Source organism: Pungitius pungitius, chromosome 11 (assembly GCF_949316345.1).
Source record: "Pungitius pungitius chromosome 11, fPunPun2.1, whole genome shotgun sequence".
Lineage (NCBI taxonomy): Eukaryota > Metazoa > Chordata > Actinopteri > Perciformes > Gasterosteidae > Pungitius > Pungitius pungitius.
Window position 1 is genome coordinate 8,108,594 of NC_084910.1, and position 16,101 is coordinate 8,124,694.

Consider the following 16,101-nt stretch of genomic DNA (forward strand, 5'->3'; position numbering starts at 1 on the left):
TGACATGGGGATGTCAAGACTTGTTAACAATGCAAGATATATATTAACACGTTGACTAGTAAAATGTGCCTAGTTCTGGACAGTAATCAAAACTGTAAAACTTGGTGGTACTAAAACCAGGCCTCAACACTGCTTCCTGGGGTGTACTGCATACTGTAGCTAAGAGCCCCAAAAAAGTATAACAACAGTATAACAACAGTCATGGGCTAATCAAACTAAGAATAATGCGCTTCTTTCCAGATGTAGCTTAGTTTGGCTAAAACATGTCAGAGCTTTTTCAAAATGCATCTGCATCTATCTACAAGAAAAAACACCTTAAATGTACTGGGGGAAGCTTAAGGTTTTGGAACAATGCTATATTAACAGAGCAAAACAATGGAATGGTAAAATCCTAATGTGCCTGGTGTACTGTACAGTAATCAAGACTATACAACTTGAATATCACTGGATTGGTGATAACAAAACCAGGCTGCAACACCACTCACTCAATACTGTAGCTAAGACAAAAAGGTGCATCCCAACAATCATGTCCTAATCAAACCAGGAGACAAAAACATTGAGCTCCCTTCCCTGGTGTAGCTTTGTTGTCTAAAACAGGTCAAATAATTTGTCAAATTTAACTGCAAACTGCATCTATAAAACAATTCACTTCAAATGTGACATGGGAAGATATGGTTTTTGAACAATGTATTATATTCCAACACATTAACACATGGAATGGTACTGCTTACTTATGAAGTAATCAACTGTAAAATTAAAATATCACTGGACTTGTTAGTCCCAAAACCATGTCGCAACACCACTCAGTCCAGCAATGTAGAGTTGGAGACTATTAGTTTGCCAAAAGTCATGTCCTAATCCAACCAAGAGCATAGCTCATCTCTCTTCACTGGTGGAGCTTAGTTTTCAAGCTTTGAGCCTTTCCAGACAGTTCACCTGCATCCACCTCCATGATTATCTTTTGAATTACCTCAAAAGTGTAGCGGAGCTTTGTAGGGTACTGCATGTTTAATGCATAAAAGAGTCCAAACAACATTGCAGACGCAAGGGCTACATTCTCAAGATCTCGAAGTGCCACCACACCCTCGATGACTATTCCGACATCAGAGGGTTCACTGTTGGCAGTGTCTTTCACAACATAGATCCCCACTGTCGTCATCTCTATGGCACTGAAGAAATTGGTCTCAGCCATTTCCTGGTGAAAAGAAAGGACACAATTATTTAAACTCAGACCTCATTAGGACATAGAGCATCTTTTAAACTACACCAAAGTTACTTACAACATTACTTTTGTGCTTAAAAATACAGAATTTTGTTTTACTCTTTACTTAAATAAAAAATGTTTTACCGTCAATTGCAGGAAATAAATTAACGTTCAAAATCTTCATATAATTCAGCATTGAAGATCTCTTAAAAGCACTGTCAAAATCTCGTCTCTATCTCGTGAACCCAATTTTGTGTCTCGTCTCCTGAGCGTTTTGTCACACCTCTAGTTATAAAGATTCAAATCCCTCTGCCATATGTGCTTTTGCATAAAGAAACAGCAGACACACTTTCTTTTTCTTAAGTTGAGAGGTGATCCAAATAAAATGTAACTCCTTTTGCGGCGTCTCTATGGGGGAGTCGTGGTGTGAGGCGCTATGTTGGTCTGTTGTTTTACCCTCCAGCTCACCGTGCATGTCACATGACTGAAAACTATGAATTGCTCTTTCACTTAAAAAAAACAATGTCTAACAATGTTACACTATTACTTCACTATACACTCACCACATACTCCTGCATGAGATGATCAGGATCCTCGCTTAGGTAGATGCAGAGTCCTTTGATGACACATTCCCGACCAGCATCAATGTCATCCTTAGAGAATAAAACAAAGCATATGACTGCATTTTAACACAACGCTGTTACAAGTAGTTGTTTTATTTGAATGCAAAGGTAAAGACACTACTTATTGACTGAATGCTTTTTTATTGATCTAAATGTGTCCGCAAACGGACCGTCGCACCCCATCTGAAAAGGCTTTAGAAGCACAAACGTTAAAACTTGTGGCCAGCTGCGTGCCAGTTATCAACACCGACTTATTAACAGTCGTCAATGTATTATTTGGCAGAAAAACAGAGAGAGAGAAAGACAAGGAGATGGCAGATACTGGATTCTCCTGCTTTCTATGTTATAATTTTTAAAGAAGCTGCTATATTATAGTTGCGGCTTGTCAAGTTATTATTTAACGGCTGGCCAAAACGGCCCACAGGCTAGGGCTGTCGCGATAACCGCAATATTGCAGTACCGCGTTACTGACAGGCCAACCGCAGACGAATGCAAGTAACCGCAGCAACCGCGAACCGCGTTTTCTTTTTTCATAAGGCCACCCTTCGTAGTTCGTACCATGTGTATTGAATGTTAAATAAGTTAACAATGATAACAAGACTGTTCATCATGGCGATTTGTACAGAGGCTTCGTGGATTAGGACTTAAGCCTAATCAGACAGTGAATGTGATCGACTGAGCGTGTGCGATTACCTGCGTCGGTCTTTGAAGTCAAGTCATGTATATTCGTGAAAAGTTTGCCGTTTCCAAGGAAAGCGAAATATTTGTCGTATCATCCTTTTAATGTGTAAGGGTATTTACCATGAATGGCGTCAGCATTACACAGTGCGAGGAAGCCATGAGGGGAAAGCAGCGAGTCACGCATTGAATCAATGCCATTGGTCTCTATTAAGTGAAGCATTGCTTCAGCTTTGCCCAAAAGTGAAGAATTGCTGGCCAGCCAAGCCTTGAAAAGTGGAGCTCAAAGTTAAAAAAATAATTAACACCTTGTTTCATTACATCTATCATTTAAGGAATCAGATTTTTTGAACGTTTTCGTTAAATGAACGGTTTAATTATGGAATGCCGTTTTAGTCAAAATTAAATAAATGAACAAATACACGGTAATGCATAATGACACTGCATTTCATAATAAATAAATGAATAAAAACACGGTAATGCATAATGACACTGCATTTCATAATAAATAAATGAATAAAAACACGGTAATGCATAATGGCACCGTAATGCATAATGACCCAGTATTTCATTTCACGTTCTTATATGCAAATCAGGGGGCGTGGCTATCTATCACATTCAGAACAGACGACAGAGCCGTGTGCCGTCGACACCGCTAGCGAACGCGGAAGCACCCCCCCCCCCGATCGAATTGGGTCGCCGCTTGTCATTAAGGGGTAAAGGTGGGTCCCGGAGCCAGACAAGTTGAGAACTACTGGGCTAAGGGACGTGAGAGTGTTGACATAATGGAAGACATCGGTGGGCTCCGAGATAGCATGCTAGCATTAGCGGATCAAATCGATCAACATGGGTTATCTGCAGATACTATTTTGACACATATTGAGGGTTTTCTGGAAGTACTAGGGCTTGCGGTTCCGACTTCGGCAGCTCTAGACAAACGGCCCACCAGTTGAGAAACACTGCCTTAGCCAGCCCTTTTTGCACACGTCTCCGTTGTCTGTTCTGAATGTGATAGATAGCCACGCCCCCTGATTTGCATATAAGAACGTGAAATGAAATACTGGGTCATTATGCATTACGGTGCCATTATGCATTACCGTGTTTTTATTCATTTATTTATTATGAAATGCAGTGTCATTATGCATTACCGTGTATTTGTTCATTTATTTAATTTTGACTAAAACGGCATTCCATATTTAATGACTCACTCAAAGACAGTCCGTTGGGGTAACAATGTAACTGCGCGCTGAGTGACAGTCTTTCAATGCGCAGAGACGCTGTTTAGTTTCGGTTACATTGTTTTTGTGTATGTTGACCACATCATAACACCTATTTATATAGCAACAAATAAATGGCGGTAATACCGAATATCGCGCTATTGAGCCACTCAAAATTACCACAAGGGAAATTCCTTCACACTGACAGCCCTACCACAAGCCACTGGGAGATGATGCAAAAAATGTAAACATTACTCACCACACAAACATGAGCCCACAGTGAAAGAGCTGACTCCACATGACATGTACAGAGTGTGAGCTTAGTGTCCATCTGCAACAACAAAGAGCAAGAACATAAATTAATGTTACCATGAAATAATTAAAAACTAGACTATATGTTAACGTTAAATCATAAGCCTTTCAAGTTAAACTCTTCCTTCTTGTTTAAGATGAACAGCTAAGAACCATTTAAAAACACATTTTGTAGATTAAGTGACCCTTTGTCTTTTCTAAAAGGTTAAACTTACTCAAAATGTACCATACAACTTAAAAGGTCATACTCCTAGTTACGTTGCGTGGCAGCAGTTAAGATGCCAAGCACTGTGCACTGGGATCCTTCAGATTGATAGTCAAAATGTCCCCGTTTACCCCCTCCCCCCCTTTTCGGGGATTATGTTCCCAGTTTTGAAGAGACCATTCTGCTATCCGATAGAACAATATTACAAACATTTTCACTACCATCAGTTGTCAAAGGCCCTACAGAGGCACATGCCGGCATTTCCTAGCTGCAAAATCAGCTCTCAGGTCATATGACAGTTTCTGAGCCACGTCCCCATTGATGCTGATGACAGCCAGACCACTTAAACGTTCCTGCCCCATTGATGAGCGCAGGTACGTTTTGATTAGTTTGAGCTTTGAAAAGCTTCGCTCAGCAGAGGCAACTGTGACAGGGAGAGTCAGTGCAATACGAAGCAATCCATAGATTGGGATGTACCTCTTGAAGCCGATTGTTATGCAAAAACTTAAATGATAACATAAAAAACAAATGATAACAGAAACGGTAACGGTAACAGAAACTTCGGGCGGCCCGCGGAGGAGTACCGAATACGGCCCACGGCGGTCCGTGCGGACATTATGAGCGCGAGTACATGTGGGCAGCCGGCCGCCCGGTGGCCGCTAGTAACGGTCCTCACGAGACAAAGTTTGGGGACCCCTGATTTAAAACATTGTCTTAGCTGAGAGCGACGCGCGAGCATCATCCCGCTGTTTCTTCTTTTTTCTTTTTTCCGCCCCCGACTCTTGATGCCTTTTCGAAGCTGTCTGCCACATTTGAGATTTGAGGCATAATGGAACAGACCACTGGGAGGTGGGGGGAGGGGGGGCCGCACAGGAGGTTCCCCTTTTTCTCCACTAATTTGGTCTAGGCCTATTACTTTTTGACTTTGTATTGATTTTGCATATTAGCATGCTTTAGACATATTTTATTTGTTATTTATACTAGTAGCCTACTGTGATGATTTTTCACGTCCCAGATTTTTTGGTGCCCCCCCAGGCACTTGGTGCCCTACGCGCAGCGCGTGATGTGCGTGTGCGGAGCGCCGGCACTGGTCCTGTATCATAGCTACATGTATGACCTTTGCAGAAAAAAAAACCCCGCGTGAAAATCAGTTCGGTATTCAGTTCGTGTGATTAATTAAATGCGCTGACAGCTCATTACACAGCTCACAGTCACAGCTCGAGCGGGTGATCGGTCTAAGATGGCGGCCCCACTGATCGTCCGCGCCAGTAGGCAGTAATGTTAGCGGTCGAAGGGCGTCTACTCTCTATTATTTCTATGGTTAAAACACACTTCATTCAAATTCGACAAAAACTAAATAAAATTCACCAAAACCTTGTTCCAAAAATCACCAATTTCAGTTTTGCTGCAACAAACCTCTAACTCGTAGAATTATTATTGTAGCCTATTCTGTCTGTAACTTACATGATGCACGTCTCTGTTTCTGTCTTATGGTAACAAGTGTTTTCTAACTGGTAAAGTTACTCTGAGCTACGCAACCGTTTGTTGCAGGTGCTTAACAAGCGACCAAAGCGGTCCCCGCATTAGTCTCACTTTCATCTTGTAAAATCTTTGCGCTCTTCGAAAATGGTGGTCCTACATTATTTAATTGCTGTTACCAGCAGGCTATTATAGCAAAGCATACTTACAAAGTTGAGCTGAGGTGGTGGAATAGATCGATGGTGGAATAGACCCAGGGCGAGTTGAGCTGGAAGTTGCCAGTGAACGTTGAAAAGAGCGCGGAATTTTCTTTCTTCTTCCCGAAATGCATTCGGGTGCGTGAATATCGCGAGATAAAATGAGAACTGGTATTCACTTGATTGACTTACTTTATCCCAACATGAGCTAAATATGTTCGTGCACGCTTTCTGCATATAATGTGCAGTCTACACAATGCTATCACGTTTTACTTAAGAACATAAAACCCTTTAGTAAAATATACTAAATATCATTTGATAAATCTAACAGGTGACCAGTCTCCCTTTTTTCAGTGTACCTTTTTATTCTGATGCACCGTGTAACATTCACTGGAACATAATGTGAGATGGGAAGCGACACACGGTGCTAGATGGAAATGAGAGGGGAGCGTGAGGGCATCCAGACTGAGGCAGGCTGGTGAGAGCACATTTTAATCAGAGAGGCTGCTAGCAACAGCAGTGCGGCCCCTGAGGGCCGGGCATCACATCGCATTATAACCCAGCCCAAACAGAGGCGCCAAAATGGCCGAGCCTGAAATAACAGATAACGCTGCCAAATGGCATCATCATCCAACCCGCTGCGGTCTTAATCTGCCTCATCCTCCCGCACTAATGAAGCTAATGGAGGGAATAAGTGACATGCTCATTCTTCTCTCCCTCTCTCACTCTCACTGTTGTCTCTTTAATGTCGTAACTGCTGATAACGGAGAGAAGGAGACAACTTGGCTCTTTGCACTCTGCATTTATTTTAGGGTATGCACATTAAAAGAAGAATCAAGTAAAGATTTAAAATATATGTATGCAGAAATCTGGGTCATCTCTACGTAGTGATTTTTTGCCAGAAAAGCTCTATTACGCTTTGACTTATTTATTTATTAAAACAGATTGTATAATAAATAAACATAAAAAAGATATCTTCTACTTCTTCATATTAGTATTATAATCCCAGCCAAATGTCAAAAATGCATCAAATTACATAAACCTTCCCTCCACTACATTCACTTTTATAGTGTCAAAGTTCCCTTCTAAAGCCCCCATGAATCATGAATAGTGACTGTTTAAAATAGGTAATAAAATTGATTTAGTCAGGAATAACAGACTTATTGAAACAACTCTTTTTCAAGAACCTCCCGGGAAAGACAGTAAGAAGCCCAACAACACATACAAAGATTTCTAATGAAAGTGACACATCCCTAAATCATATGTGATTCAATCAATTCTTTATTCAACCTTAAAAAGGCAGCTGTGCCCACAAGTATATGTATATATAGTTTCCTTTTGGCCTGTGAAAATGTAAAAATGAAGACATAACATCCCATGGCTCATAGAGCCACTTAAAAGTGCTCTAACTTCACAATTGTTGCCACTTAATTTCCCTTCATTATCACCTCTGTTTCTTTGTTTTTTGTGGCTTTGCTTTGAGTTTGTTCAAATGTTTATATTTTAAAAAAATATTATATTTTTTAAAATTTAGCTTTAGCTCCACTGTTGCATTGTTCCAACTCAAGTCAAGTGTATTTATGTAGCCCAATATCACAAATCCCAGATTTCCCTCCAGGGACTCTCCGGCTGATTTGTGTTTGTTACTGCAGTTGTAATGAGAAAAATAATGATTTTGTTGCATGCAAGTTTTGTGGATGGAGCTGATTATGTATCTGCACAGAAGCTGTGTGGTTTAGTCCAGTGAGTGTTCTCTGAAGTGCAGTAAAATAGCTTAATTATCACAAGATCATTGACATGATGATCTAGTAGTGCTTTGTATATGTTGTTTTGATTCATTATTAAGTGCAAACGCATATATACTTATACTTTTTCATGTGCATGACTCTCATAGTAAATCTTTTTTTCACATAATGCTGTGGGATTAAAAGCTGTTTGAATGAAAATCATTTGGCATTACAGTTTAAATGAAGCAATTTTCATTAAGTTTATTAGACTTATTTCATTTCAGCTGTGGGGCACTGACCATGGTCGTTACAAGGGTAGAAAGTGTCATCACAACATTAGCTCTTAGATCTGCCACCATGGGTTGGACTGTGGCCTACAAGTCACAGCCCGCAAGTAAGCAGGACAGCTAACCTCTAGAAAACTGAATTTGAAATGAATTTGAATATTTATTTACCAAAATGTATTTTAATTGTTAAACAGCGTTTGGATAGGATCAGAATCCAGGATGAGCTTGGTAAATTGTTAAATTAATTCACACAGGATTAAGAAGCCGTTATTTTGGTTAGCTAAAAAATGGATCCCACAAATAGATATTATTGTGTTCAATTGATAAAGAAACATCAGATGGACGGAAGACATCTTGGGGTGAACAGTTAAAATCAAAAGTATTTAATAAATGAAAGGGTGTTGTGCTAAAAAGGACATCTCAGCTGAGGAGCCGCTGGTCTCCGCAACCAACAGGCCACAGGGCAGTCTCACGACCATCCCTAGACCATGTCTGTTGTTTACAACCAGCGAACTCGTGAAAAATGGCTGCCTACAAGTATTTATACCGATAAGTAATGGTGTGAAAGTCTGTGACCACACCCCTTGGGAGTGGTGCCCACTCCCCCATTGTAAAACCCTCTGAAATGAGTAAATTGCAATTTTAGGGTATAAGAAATACAATTAATTCAATTCGATTCAACCCATAATAGATTATTAGATCTCCAAAATGGAGATGGTGAAGGCAAATTTAGCAAGGCCTTAGTTCCAAAGGTCCCAATTGAGAGGCTGAATGTGCAAGCGTCCGGTGGCTGAAAGAAACGGTGTCAGGATAAAAGGGAACCCTTGTGAGTAATGTTAATTTATAACAAAGTTATGAGCTGCTGTTATGAGTTAGCGTGCCCCTCAATTAACTCAAAGCCGGGGCGCTCTGCCAAGTATGGAAAAAGAACAGCGGTTATAGAAACAATGTTAATTTATCTCCTCCATATCCTTGTGCTTTAGGTGCCCCCTAATAGACAGAGTCAGCGGCTTCATGGTCTGCGCTGTGAAGTGCGCTTTTCCCTAGTAAGAGGCAGCCTTTGGAGGGTGAGAGGTTCGCAGTTCTGACCAATGGACACAAGGCAACACGCGACAAGCTCTAATGCAGGGGTGCCAGCTTGCAAGCTGCTTTTCAACTAACCATGTCATGGCTGTGAAATTCCATATGTTACTCTTACCACCACTTTGTTTTCCTGTAGAGGATATTAAGGGTAGTTACATCCAGCAGCTTGCAAAAGAGAATTTATTTTTGTTTGTGATTTTTGTGAAGAACTGATCAAATTGTCTGATTGCTGTGAAAACAGGTACTGTGTTATTTGGTCTTGTATGTATTGCGTGTGGGAGCATGTGCGCATGGGTCTGTAATTTAATAATGCAAATACACATGAATAGGTATATGTGTACATGTCTTCTCCGGTCGCATAGTAGGCTTTTTATTCACCCCGAGGAGCTGTCCAACAGCCTGGTGCTGAACTAAGGCCCACAATCAGTCTGCATGGCTGTCTCAGCTGAATTAGAGCTATTGTTAATTGGATTAATACATGCTTTTTTCAAAACACAACTTGCATTTTCTTCAAGCAGAATGCGAGTGTAGATGCTAAAAAGGGATCCGACTCACTTTTTACTTTTATCTTTATCTCCTGATGCCGCAGAATATGCCGCTATGTTCTGTAAAAAATAATATGTGACATATCAAAACATGTTATGTGCACAGGGCTGAGAAAAGCAAGAATAGCTGGTGAAGGTGAGTGACTAGTCATGTCTAAGGCCTCTGAGAGGTTCCAAAGAAAAAACATGCTCAATGTTTAAGCTCTTTAATTAGCAGGGAGGACGAGACAGAGTAGCCACATGGGGTGGGAGGGTACTGAGTCGGCTTAGTCTTAAACCTTCCCCCATACACACACACTACAATCTTCTTTCTCCTTGCTTGATCCCAAGTGGGCCCTCATCTCTCAAGTTGTTTATGTATCAATCAAGAGAGCGGCAGCAGCGTAGCTACAGTTTTCTGCGTTTCCAGCTGCTGCTACCTTTCACTGCATTACAAATCCACAATAAAAAAAGCCACCTCAAAATTTACCCTTTCCCCCCTTTTACTAATTTGTACTCTAGGAGTTTGCTATTGGCCTTGTGTCCGTCTTTGTAACAGCAACTTTAAATTGAATCTATAAGGGTCCGGAGGTTCTACAGTAAGAAGTGCTAGGACGTCATGATGTTGAAGACGTTGATTGATTGAAACATTTATTCCTTAACCATGTAGACATTAAAAAATAAGATATTTAAAAATCGACAGACCACGAAATAAAATGAAAAAGTCACCTTTTGTTAAAAAAAGGAGTAGAGGGAAGCAAAAGCTTATAGGTCCCTACCCCTATCTTTCAGTTAAATCAATCTTTTACATGATCAACGTTAGGTAATTTCCTATTTATGGTTACAAACCTTTTTTATTTTACTTGCACATTTAGCAGACATACCTCCTACGTTTATTTATATTCACAATTAGTATATATTACGTTGAAGATTAAAATCGCTCCTCTGTTCATCATACATACATACATACATACATAAGTACACACTCACACTCACACGCACACGCACAGCCATAAATAAGAACAATTTAAGATAGTAAACTACCTGTCATTTACATCACTGAATATTTTCACACTTCTCATATTTGGCTAATGTGTATAATTTAAGAGGTTTTTTTAAACTGTGCAATATGTTTACAATCTTTGATCTTATCTGGTAAATTGTTCCACAACTTCACCCCACAGACCGATATGCACCTGCTTTTGGACTTACGTTAACATTAGGCAAGGTGGTTTGGGTCCAACTTACAACTTGGGTAGTATCACAGTTTCAACAAATTAACACATGGATAGGATCTGGGAACGTCTACACAGGGAAAGTTAAAATATCAAACGTTCTTATAGATCCGCGATCTTATAAATCGGCGTGAAACGCTTGCACATCCTCATGTAAGAGCCATACATACATATAACTGAAAAACCTACACACACATTTACATATATTTTTATATCTTTGTAAACATATGCAAGAGATTTAGTTATGCATGTACAGTATAAGTGTTGAACAATATATATACATGCACTGTATATATATGCAACCTTTTTATATGTGCATGCATGATTGTTTGAGATGTTTCAGTTGCATGTAAGCGTGTGAGTACATGACACAGAAGTATATACAGTATGTATGCCTGTGTGTTTCTCATATGTAAGTGTTTCAGTTGAGTTTGTATAAAATGTTATATATGCGTGTGCATAGGTTTACAGAGTATGTATGTATGTATGTATGTGTGTATGTATGAGTCTCAGTAGCGTGTGTGAAAACATTTCAATAGTGATTGTAAGAGTGTCTCGGTAGTGAATGCAAGATTGTGTCAATAGTTAAGTCTTAAACAGCCCCTCATAGACAAGTGACAAGTGTATGTGGAGTGTGAAGGAATGTCAGAGTCAGTCACTGGGGTACCCGGGCTCTGTTAATGAACACAACTGCCGAGAAGAAGTTTGTTTGGCCAGAGGTCTTTGTCCTGATGGACCTCAGCCTCCTGCCGGATGGACAGGGCACGAACAGTTATTATCCAGGGTGAGAGGGATCGGCTACAATCTTTTTAGCTCGCTTCAGGGTCCTGGTAGCGACCAAGTTCTGGTGGGACAGCAGGTTGCAGTCAACCACCCTCTCGGCAGACCAGATGACACGCTGCAGCCTGGCCTTGTCCTCGGCTGTGGCTGCAGCGTACTAGAGGATGGACTTGATGATAGCCGTGTAGCCGTGTAGTGCGCCATCATCGTCTTTGGCAGGTTGAATTTCTTCAGGTGCATCAGGAAGTTCATCCTCTGCTGAACATTCTTGGTGATGTAGCTGATGTTCAGCTCCCACTTGAGGTCCTGGGTGATGATGGAGCACAGGAAACGGAAGGAGTCCACAGTGGTGACAGCGGAGTCACACAATGTGAGGGGGGAAGGTGGGGCTGCATTCTTCCTGAAATCCACAACCATCTCCACTGTCTTTAGGGCGTTGAGCTCCAGGTTGTTTAAGCTGCACCATGACACCAAATGGTGAGATTCCCACATGTAGGCGGACTCCTCCCCACCAGAGATCAGTCCAATCCGCAAACTTCAGGAGCTTGACAGACTGGTGGCTGGATGTGCAGCTGTTTGTGTACAGTATGAATTATAAGAGAATGTCATTAGCCATGATACTGCTGGGGGAGTGGCAAATAACGGAGGCCTGAAGGGACAGGCTGTCAGTGTGGTCAGAACAGATGTCACTACTTTCATTGGATAGGTTTTTAATTGGGATGATGAAACAATATATTGTTTAGTCATACAATCCAAAACCCACCATACCTTCAATGCATATATTGTGGCCAGCACATAAAGCATTGTAATTGAAGAGCTTGAAGATACAGGTGGAAAGTACAAAATAATTGGTAATACATAATCTTCAGAAACAGTTGGCAGAACCTGCTCTTCCTCCCTCATCTTCATTCCTTGTGTTTTCTCTTACTTTTTCTCTCAGTCCTTCTTGTCTCGTATCTTTTTGATTTCCAGAGCTAACCTTTGATTAACAAACAATTCATTTTCTGTCTGTCTCAGAGGTGAAAGTGAACTTATGAGTCATCACTGGCTAGTGTTACACCTCCTGCAATCGCACGTGGCTTTGATCGAATCATGTCTGTTTGTTGTAACAACAGTATCATCTTCTTCATTGCCTTAGCTCCCCCAGTCCCAGGTCCCCACCCCTACACAAACACACCCACAAGCTTCAATCCACAGGCAATCCGATGACCAATTCAGTAACGCTTTTCTAAACTAACTTTTTGTCAAGTGTGTACCGACCTACAGAACTCAAATGTTGGCATGGCCAAGTTTTTTTTTCTGCACCAATCTCTGGGAGAGCTTTTTAGAACAATTTAGTAATCTTTGTAACTTTCTCGAGATACAGTTGTACAGACTGTAAAGCCCTCTGTGGCAAATTTGTGATTTGCAATTTTGGGCTATACTAAGTGAATTAAATTAATTGGATTGAATGAGAGAGAGAGAGAGAGAACAAAAATTAGGTGGAAAAATAGATAGCATCAGGGGTAATGCTCATATTGGCTGACACAAGGGAAAAGCAGCTTTTAAAGCGTTTATCTTTAATTTAATTTCAGAGTGACATAATTGATTTTAATGAGATGTTTATAGAGTGAAGTGCCGGTGTTGCTTAATCAGTTGCGACTGCCTGACGGGTACTCGTGAGGCTTACACCAGGGAGAAGCAGAGAGACACAACTCCTACCGCAGGCCTCCACACATCTTTGAGTGTTTCCCTACCATTATATCAGGGGGGCGCTCCATCCCCGCAAGAAAGTCTGGAATTAAAAGTGTTGTTTTTTTCCTCGGCAGCCCCTCACATGTGGGCGCATATGTCCGTGTATGTGCCCCTGCAAAGTTGTGCACCTAGGTGAAACACTGCCTTCCACACACAACTGAACACATTTGACTGCTTGTAATTAAGCACATTTAATCCCTGAACATACTTTCTTTATTTTGACACTATATTGTGTGAAATGCTTCCACTGGAATATCGGTTTATATTGGTCTGAGGATTGGTTGTTGCTTAGCATTTCATTCAGTACATCCAACCTGTGTCAGTAAAAAGCATTGAGCGATAAATGTTACTGCAGTCAGATTAAAACTAGCATCTGTCTTTCTTTCAACCGTCTAAACTACAGGCTTAAGAATGTGTCTACACTGAGAACTTTAGCAGACCTGGCTTTAATTATTTTTCATTGTCAGCGGACTCATTTTCCATAATCTAAGCAAGTCTTTCGACCTCCATGGCTGCAGGAACTTTTTGGTTCCACTAAAAGTTATTCCTGCAATTAAATTACCATGAAGTTCTTAATAGCAGAATTTTGGAAACAGTCATTATTCAAGTTTTTTTGGAGGGCACCATCAATGAATATCATTCTCATATTGGTCATTTTTATAAACTACGTCATTCATTTTGGTTTAAAGGTTGTGATTAAGGTTAAGAGTTGCACAGTAAAGCCCATTTACTGTGCAAGCTGACACAAGTAGTCACTACCAGGACCTTGTACGTTGGCAATTGTTTCCATTAGCTATTGTGTTTTTTGCCAAATGGTTTAAAAGAAGAAAGCTAGATTGGTTTTAACCAAGCATAGCAGGGTTCTAATGAAATAGATATTGTGAGCTAGCTGATGTTCCCTTCTTGGGAATCTGCCATCCTCTCCAGTTTCACAAAATGTCACGACCGGACAACTAAATCAAAGAAAAAAACAAAAACAAATCTATAATATAAACTCTAGCTGAGGCGAGGAGTGAAACGGTGGTTCCATGACCTGGGACAAGACGAACTGGCACAGGACAGAGGGAGACTCAGACAATATATGCACACACAGGGTAGGGGCACAGGTGGAAACAATCGGGGGCAGGGCAGACAATCACACAGACACAAGAGGAAGGGGCAAGTTGCCTGACACAAGCGGAAGTTTCATTTTCAAAATAATACAGGACAGACACGAGACAGCTTCACTAACAACTGGACATGACACAAAACTCAAGATGGCTGATTTAGAAATGCAGCATTTACATACACACATTACATACAATATAACAATTTTTCATAACTTCTCCAGAGCTGCCCTCTTTGGCAAATACACTGTTCACAAAACGTCCAAAAAGGACAATCAGAAAAGACTGGAAGCTAATATATGTCTGGAACATATTAATAAGGGCCTTGGTGACCTGGCCACAACGTTTTCTATGCTAGCTATTCTTATTGCATTGGCTAGACGTCAGCATTTCAATATCTTATTATTTAATTTAACAATAATCTATTAAACATACATATGAATAGACCAACGTCTTTGGCGCTGGGACTCCATCCTGCCGTACAATAAACCAGGCTCATCCGTACCAAGATATATCCCCTCTTGGAGTCAAGACATTGGTGGTGGTGAATACAGATGCTCCAATACTATGATATGCCGGATTTTGCAGCTGTTTGAAGATTGGAGGGGTCTGGGTTGGTAAAGGGTGCATCTGAAATGACAACTGACAGCAGCAGAGAGGAGAACTACTTTTGACCCCACATATACGATTTGTTTACGGAAACGGTGCCCCTGTCTGGTTGGCTAGCTCTATAAGATCAGCTGAGAGCATAGTAGATACATTTTAATGTCCCAAAGGAATCTCTCTTGGAAAGAGATACAAAAAACTACCATAGAGCAAACATACTCTACATCCACAGACTGTCGCCAGCCAATAGATACATTTCACACTGCGCACCATGGAACCATGTGTAAGATAAAGAAAAGATTAAAAAAAATAGAAATCTGCTTGGAGAGGGACAGTTCTTAAAGCGGTTGAGCCTGCACTGTGGGACTCTGAAGCATCTACCTGAGGGAACAAGCTGGTATTCAAAGGGAAGGACTTGGGTTGGGTCTGAAATAATCTTCTGGGCCTGTCTGACAGTTTCATCAAAAACATCTTTCAGTGAGTGTTGCTGTCTGACCCCATGATTTTCATGGCTCTTTGTGTTTTCTGGGTGATCTGGGCTTTCAGCCGAGGTGCTCTCAACTATGGCGTGTTAGAAGAGGAACAACACATTCTGGTTAACACCAAAGACCCTCAACCTCCAAAAGAAGTGTAGCCGCTGCTGGACCCTATCAGACATTTCCTACTTTAACACATCATGTCAGTTTGTTGTTGATGTGTACGCCCAAGAGTCAACCCATGATATGTTCTGCTCATGGTGTAGAGGGTGAACAAGACTGGTGAACTGATGCGCCATTGGTCAAGGATTCAGACAAGGTCCTGTTCACCCTGACCTGTGAGTTCAGTTGCTAGGGAATGAGTGATACCACTTAGTAATGAAGTGGTTAACATTCATCAGCTGTTGCGTTTTCAGGAGAAGATTCACTAACTGGCGAACTGCGTACGTCTAAATGGTGCAGACAGTTTAGAGAGATCGCTGCATATTCCAAAAAAAGACATGAGGAAGAAAACGAAATATATCTTAATTTGAGATGCAGAAAGCAAGAAAAATGGGTTGATTAAGAAAAATAAAGAACAAATGGCGCTCGCCAACAGAAAAAAGCGGAGAGCGAAAGTAGAGCATTT

At 40.9% G+C, this 16,101-nt stretch overlaps 1 protein-coding gene across 3 annotated transcripts in view; it reads left to right on the forward strand.

The window, feature by feature from the left end:
- grik2 (glutamate receptor, ionotropic, kainate 2) overlaps window positions 1-16,101 on the forward strand; it is a 238,286-nt gene that overhangs the window by 134,328 nt on the left and 87,857 nt on the right. The window lies entirely within an intron of this gene.